Source organism: Triticum dicoccoides, chromosome 2A (genome assembly GCF_002162155.2).
Source record: "Triticum dicoccoides isolate Atlit2015 ecotype Zavitan chromosome 2A, WEW_v2.0, whole genome shotgun sequence".
Taxonomy (NCBI): domain Eukaryota; kingdom Viridiplantae; phylum Streptophyta; class Magnoliopsida; order Poales; family Poaceae; genus Triticum; species Triticum dicoccoides.
Window position 1 is genome coordinate 212,002,181 of NC_041382.1, and position 6,903 is coordinate 212,009,083.

General features: G+C 47.6%; 1 pseudogene; it reads right to left on the reverse strand.

The window, feature by feature from the left end:
- Positions 1-5,053: 5,053 nt before the first annotated feature.
- LOC119357799 lies at positions 5,054-5,958 on the reverse strand (annotated as a pseudogene).
- Positions 5,959-6,903: the final 945 nt, after the last annotated feature.

The following is a 6,903-nucleotide window of genomic DNA, read 5'->3' on the forward strand; positions in this document are numbered from 1 at the left end:
ATCAAGTTCTTACGATCAGATCGTGGGGGGGAATACTTGAGTCACGAATTTGGCACACACTTAAGAAAATGTGGAATAGTTTCACAGCTCACGCTGCCTAGAACACCTCAGCGTAATGGTGTGTCCGAATGTCGTAATCGCACTCTATTAGATATGGTACGATCTATGATGTCTCTCCGATTTACCGCTGTCATTTTGGGGCTATGCTTTAGAGACTGCCGCATTGACTTTAAATAGGGCTCCGTCGAAATCCGTTGAGACGACACCGTATGAATTATGGTTTGGGAAGAAACCTAAGCTGTTGTTTCTAAAAGTTTGGGGATGCGATGCTTATGTCAAGAAACTTCAACCTGAAAAGCTCGAACCCAAATCGGAAAAATGCGTCTTCATAGGATACCCTAAAGAAACTATTGGGTATACCTTCTACCTAAGATCCGAAGGCAAGATCTTTGTTGCCAAGAATGGGTCCTTTCTAGAGAAAGAGTTTCTCTCGAAAGAAATAAGTGGGAGGAAAGTAGAACTTGATGAAGTATTACCTCTTGAACCGGTAAGTGGCGCAGCTCAAGAAAATGTTCCTGAGGTGCCTGCACCGACTAGAGAGGAAGTTGTTGATGATGATCATGAAACTTCAGATCAAGCTACTACTGAACTTCGTAGGTCCACGAGGACACGTTCCACACCAGAGTGGTACGGCAACCCTGTCTTGGAAATCATGTTGTTAGACAACGGTGAACCTTCGAACTATGAAGAAGTGATGGCGGGCCCGAATTCCGACAAATGGCTGGAAGCCATGAAATCCGAGATAGGATCCATGTATGAAAACGAAGTATGGACTTTGACTGACTTGCCTGTTGATCGGCGAGCCATAGAAAATAAATGGATCTTTAAGAAGAAGACAGACGCGGATAGTAACGTAACCATCTATAAAGCTCGGCTTGTCGCTAAGGGTTATCGACAAGTTCAAGGGGTTGACTACGATGAGACTTTCTCACCCATAGCGAAGCTAAAGTCCGTCCGAATCATGTTAGCAATTGCCGCATTCTATGATTATGAGATATGGCAAATGGACGTCAAAACGGCATTCCTTAATGGTTTCCTTAAGGAAGAATTGTATATAATGCAGCCGGAAGGTTTTGTCGATCCTGAGAATGCTGACAAGGTGTGCAAGCTCCAACGCTCGATTTATGGGCTGGTGCAAGCATCTCGGAGTTGGAACATTCGTTTTGATGAGATGATCAAAGCGTTTGGGTTTACGCAGACTTATGGAGAAGCCTGCATTTACAAGAAAGTGAGTGGGAGCTCTGTAGCATTTCTCATATTGTATGTGGATGACATACTGTTGATGGGAAATGATATAGAATTCTTGGAAAGCATAAAGGCCTACTTGAACAAGTGTTTTTCAATGAAGGACCTTGGAAAAGCTGCTTATATATTAGGCATCAAGATCTATAGAGATAGATCGAGACGCGTCATTGGTCTTTCACAGAGTACGTACCTTGACAAGATATTGAAGAAGTTCAAAATAGATCAGTCAAAGAAGGGGTTCTTGCCTATATTGCAAGGTACGAGATTGAGCACGGCTCAATGCCCGACCACGGCAGAAGATAGAGAAAGATGAGTGTCGTCCCCTATGCCTCGGCCATAGGGTCTATCATGTATGTTATGCTGTGTACCAGACCTGATGTAAACCTTGCCGTAAGTTTGGTAGGAAGGTACCAAAGTAATCCCGGCATGGAACACTGGACAGCGGTCAAGAATATCCCGAAGTACCTGAAAAGGACCAAGGATATGTTTCTCGTTTATGGAGGTGACGAAGAGCTCGTCGTAAAGGGTTACGTCGATGCTAGCTTCGACACAGATCTGGATGACTCTAAGTCACAAACCGGATACGTGTATATTTTGAATGGTGGGGCAGTAAGCTGGTGCAGTTGCAAGCAAAGCGTTGTGGCGGGATCTACATGTGAAGCGGAGTACATGGCAGCCTCGGAGGCAACACAAGAAGCAGTCGGGGTGAAGGAGTTCATTACCGACCTAGGAGTCATACCCAATGCGTCGGGCCCGATGACTCTCTTCTATGACAACACTGGAGCTATTGCCCTTGCCAAGGAGCCCAGGTTTCACAGGAAGACCAGGCATATCAAGCGTCGCTTCAACTCCATTCGTGAAAGTGTTCAAAATGGAGAGATAGAGATTTGTAAAGTACATGCGGACCTGAATGTGGCAGATCCGTTGACTAAACCTCTCCCTAGAGCAAAACATGATCAACACCAGAACTGCATGGGTGTTCGATTCATCACAATGTAACTAGACTATTGACTCTAGTGCAAGTGGGAGACTGTTGGAAATATGCCCTAGAGGCAATAATAAAATGGTTATTATTATATTTCTTTGTTCATGATAATTGTCTATTGTTCATGCTATAGTTGTGTTATCCGGAAATCATAATACATGTGTGAATCCATAGACCACAACGCGTCCCTAGTGAGCCTCTAGTTGACTAGCTCATTGATCAAAAGATAGTCATGGTTTCCTGACTATGGACATTGGATGTCATTGATAACGGGATCACATCATTAGGAGAATGATGTGATGGACAAGACCCAATCCTAAGCATAGCTCAAAGATCGTGTAGTTCGTTTGCTGTAGCTTTTTCGAATGTCAAGTATCATTTCCTTAGACCATGAGATTGTGCAACTCCCGGATACCGTAGGAGTACTTTGGGTGTGCCAAACGTCACAACGTAACTGGGTGACTATAAAGGTACACTACAGGTATCTCCAAAAGTGTCTGTTGGGTTGGCACGAATCGAGACTTGGATTTGTCACTCCGTATGACGGAGAGGTATCTCTGGGCCCACTCGGTAATGCATCATCATAATGATCTCAATGTGACCAAGTGGTTGATCACGGGATCATGCATTACGGTACGAGTAAAGTGACTTGCCGGCAATGAGATTGAATGAGGTATTGGGATACCGACGATCGAGTCTCGGACAAGTAACGTACCGATTGACAAAGGGAATTGTATACAGATTGATTGAATCCTCGACATCGTGGTTCATCCGATGAGATCATCGTGGAGCATGTGGGAGCCAACATGGGTATCCAGATCCCGTTGTTGGTTATTGACCGGAGAGGTGTCTCGGTCATGTCTGCATGTCTCCCGAACCCGTAGGGTCTACACACTTAAGGTTCGGTGACGCTAGGGTTGTAGAGATATTAGTATGCAGTAACCCGAAAGTTGTTCGGAGTCTCGGATGAGATCCAGGACGTCACGAGGAGTTCCGGAATGGTCCGGAGATAAAGATTTATATATAGGAAGTACAGTTTCGGCCATCGGGAAAGTTTCGGGGGTCGCCGGTATTGTACCGGGACCACCGGAAGGGTCCCGAGGGTCCACCGGGTGGGGCCACCTATCCCGGAGGGCCTCATGGGCTGAAGTGGGAGGGGAACCAGCCCCTGGTGGGCTGGTGCGCCCCCCCTTGGGCCTCCCCTGCGCCTAGGGTTGGGAAACCCTAGGGGTGGGGGCGCCCCCCACTTGGCTTGGGGGGGAAGCCACCCCTTGTCCGCCGCCCCCTTGGAGATCCATCTCCTAGGGCCAGCGCCCCCCCCCCAAGGCCCCTATATAAAGAGGGGGGAGGGAGGGCAGCCGCACCCCCTTGCTCTTGGCGCCTCCCTCTTCCTCCGTTACACCTCTTCTCCCCGCTTGCGCTTGGCGAAGCCCTGCCGGGATCCTGCTGCATCCACCACCACGCCGTCATGTTGCTGGATCTTTATCAACCTCTCCTTTCCCCTTGCTGGATCAAGAAGGAGGAGACGTCATCCCAACCGTACATGTGTTGAACGCGGAGGTGCTGTCCGTTCGGCACTTGGTCATCGGTGATTTGGATCACGACGAGTACGACTCCATCAACTCCGTTCTCTTGAACGCTTCCGCGCGCGATCTACAAGGGTATGTAGATGCACTCCTCTCTCCTTTCGTTGCTAGATGACTCCATAGATTGATCTTGGTGATGCGTAGAAAATTTTAAAATTCTGCTACGTTCCCCAACACGACACGGGGCGGCGGCGGCGGGAGGGAGGGACGCGGCGGCGGCAGGGTGTGGCGGCGGCAGGGTGTGGCGGCGGCGGGGTGTGGAGGCGGTGGGGAGCGGCGGCAGCGGGGAGAGGGCGGCGGCGGGAGGGAGGGACGCTGCGGCGGCAGGGTGTGGAGGCGGTGGGGAGCGGCGGCAGCGGGGAGAGGGCGGCAGCGGCGCTGGTTGAAAGCTAGGGTAGGATCGAGAGGTCTGATACCATGTTAGAGAAGGGTTTGGCAATGCAACTCACGATGATATTGATCGGGTGCAGATGCACGTATATATGTACAATATGGGCTTCAACCTCAACTATACAAAGACTGGGAGGTAGACCAAGATATACAAATATATATGCAAAATATATGTTCACCATTCATGGGTAGAGCGTCAGTGTTTGAATATTTGCCCTGTGCCCCTGTCTATTCTTGAGAGGGATCAGTTTTGCCTTTGTGATGGACATGTCGCTCTATTGGGTCAACAAATTACGCCAAAAACTTCCATGAACAATCCTGCTTGAGAAGGGCAAAGCACACCCTTCTACTCCCTTCATTCCTAAACGTAAGTTTTTTTAGAGATTTTAATAAAAATTACATACGAATGTATATAGACATATTTTAAGTGTAAATTCACTCATTTTACTTCGTATGTAGTCTGTATTGAAATCTCTAAAAAAACTTACATTTCGGAAGGGAGGGAGTAGCTGCTTAGAACATGTCATGGTCATTACCTTACAAGGAAAGCATATGAGTTGTGTTTTACAAATTTCTGTCTAGCCTGTAATCCTAAAACCAGAAAATCCTAACAGTTTGGTTGTGATAAAACGATGCCAGCCCTATTTACCTTGTAGATCATCTTCATCGATCGTGTTCCATACCATCAAACATGTGTGAGCACTAGAAGGCCACAAAATTATTGGGAAAAAAGCAAGTACTCTTTTTAGGGTGAGTACGTAGTTAAGATGAGCATAAAGTAACAATCCTAGGTTTTGCGAAGCCTAGTTGCTTTTTCCCACATCTCCATTACAGTATCCGGACAAGTTCTTTTGAGCCGATTGTACCCTCTGCTTGCCACCACATCATCTATTTTAGTAGATATGATGATGCAATAAATCGAATGCAAGCATCTTGTAGCCGAGAACAAGTATGTTGATTGGCCAAAGCCAATGTAGTTGCAAGGGACTCGGCATCGAGGTCTTTGCAGAGGATGCTTTCACACATAAGCTTCAATCTTTCCATGCCATACCGATCCGCAGCCATCAGCAGGTGCCTGGTCACCTCTTTCTTATCGTCTCCATCCAGCAAGTCATCACCGCCCATGACAGGCAACAAATTGTTATAGATGAAGTGGAGAAGAAACTTGAAGACAAGAGGTTGCATGTTGTTAATGACGATGCGGCTTGAATCCTTCTCCATCATCGGCCCATAGAGCATCGCCTTGAAAACCGGAGACCGCATCGCTAGCACGAGCTTCTGTGCTGGAAATTTCTCTCCTTGAACCTCGAATGTCACATCCACGCCCTCCTTTGCCTCTAGTAGCTTCCCGAGTTGGTCCGTGATTTCCGACGTCGGTGACGCCTCCTCCTCCTCAATATGGGCCTCCTCCTCCATAACATATGGTTCCTTGATGACGGTCAAGGCGCATTTGATAGTGAGACGATCGTCAACAACATAGCCTGATGCTTCCATCTCGCCCCTATTTAACTTGTGAGTGACAAAGTAGTCTGGATTGGGAAGATTGGCCGACAAGGCGGCCACCGACGAAGAAAACCGCTTGGTTGTCCAGTGGAACAAGCTGATTGTGGAGGATACCCGCGTCGTCAATGCCATGTGGTCCAGCTCCTTCAGCTCCAGAGCGACCACTATGTCGTCCTTGCCATCTTCCATACACCCGTCCGGGTAATAGTGGAGGCATCACTCATGGCCGCCAACAGTGAACCATGACGACTCGATGTAGCAGCCGACGCCCATGCCCCTGTGAATGCTGTAATTGGAGATCTTGAACAAGTGCTCCCCCTGCTCCCACTCCGCTGTGCACGTCGATGCGCTCAGCAACATTGACATTACCAATTTCTTTTCTTGGTAAGTGTATCTATCATGTCCTGGTAGTGGTGCGGATTGATTCTTGAGGTGATTTCTCTTCTTTCTTTTCACAACCCACCCCTTATACTTATACTAGTAGTACATCTCGATCTGTGTTGATCCAATCGAATTAGCAATGCAATCACATGATGTACTTTGATCCGGAGTCGGTGGCTGGCTCCGTAACCTAGTCCAACACGATCCTTTCCCCTCACAATGCTTATTTTCTGTTTTTTCTTTGAGACATCTTATTTTCCGATTGGGCCAGAAGCTGGGCTCTGCCATCTCAGCTATAGCATAGCAGACTAAAAGGCCCACAATGCTTAGGTGGCATTTGTTTGGGCTTCAGATTGTGATTCTCGGATTCTAGCCTCTCCAAAATCTGATTCTCAAACAAACGGTCAGATTCTTACCTCAGATTCGTAGAATCGATTCTACCAAATGCACTACGCACGCCCGGAAACCGGAATCAGCGATTTCGCTGATTCCCGAGCTGCCACTTACCCCCTTTCAACAATAGGCCAACATCTCCCTGTTATTACGATGGAATTGCCACTCCGTCCCAACCCAACTAATGCCACCGACAGGGTCTCCTCTCGTTCGTTCCTCTCCTTCGTTCTCACACAGCGAACAGAAACAAAGAGGCGATGGCGGAGGGGAACTTTTGGTTCCTGGGTACATATGTACCCTATATGCAAAAAAAATTAGTAATTCAACGAAAAGTCAAAAATTTCTAAAAATATTTTTGAT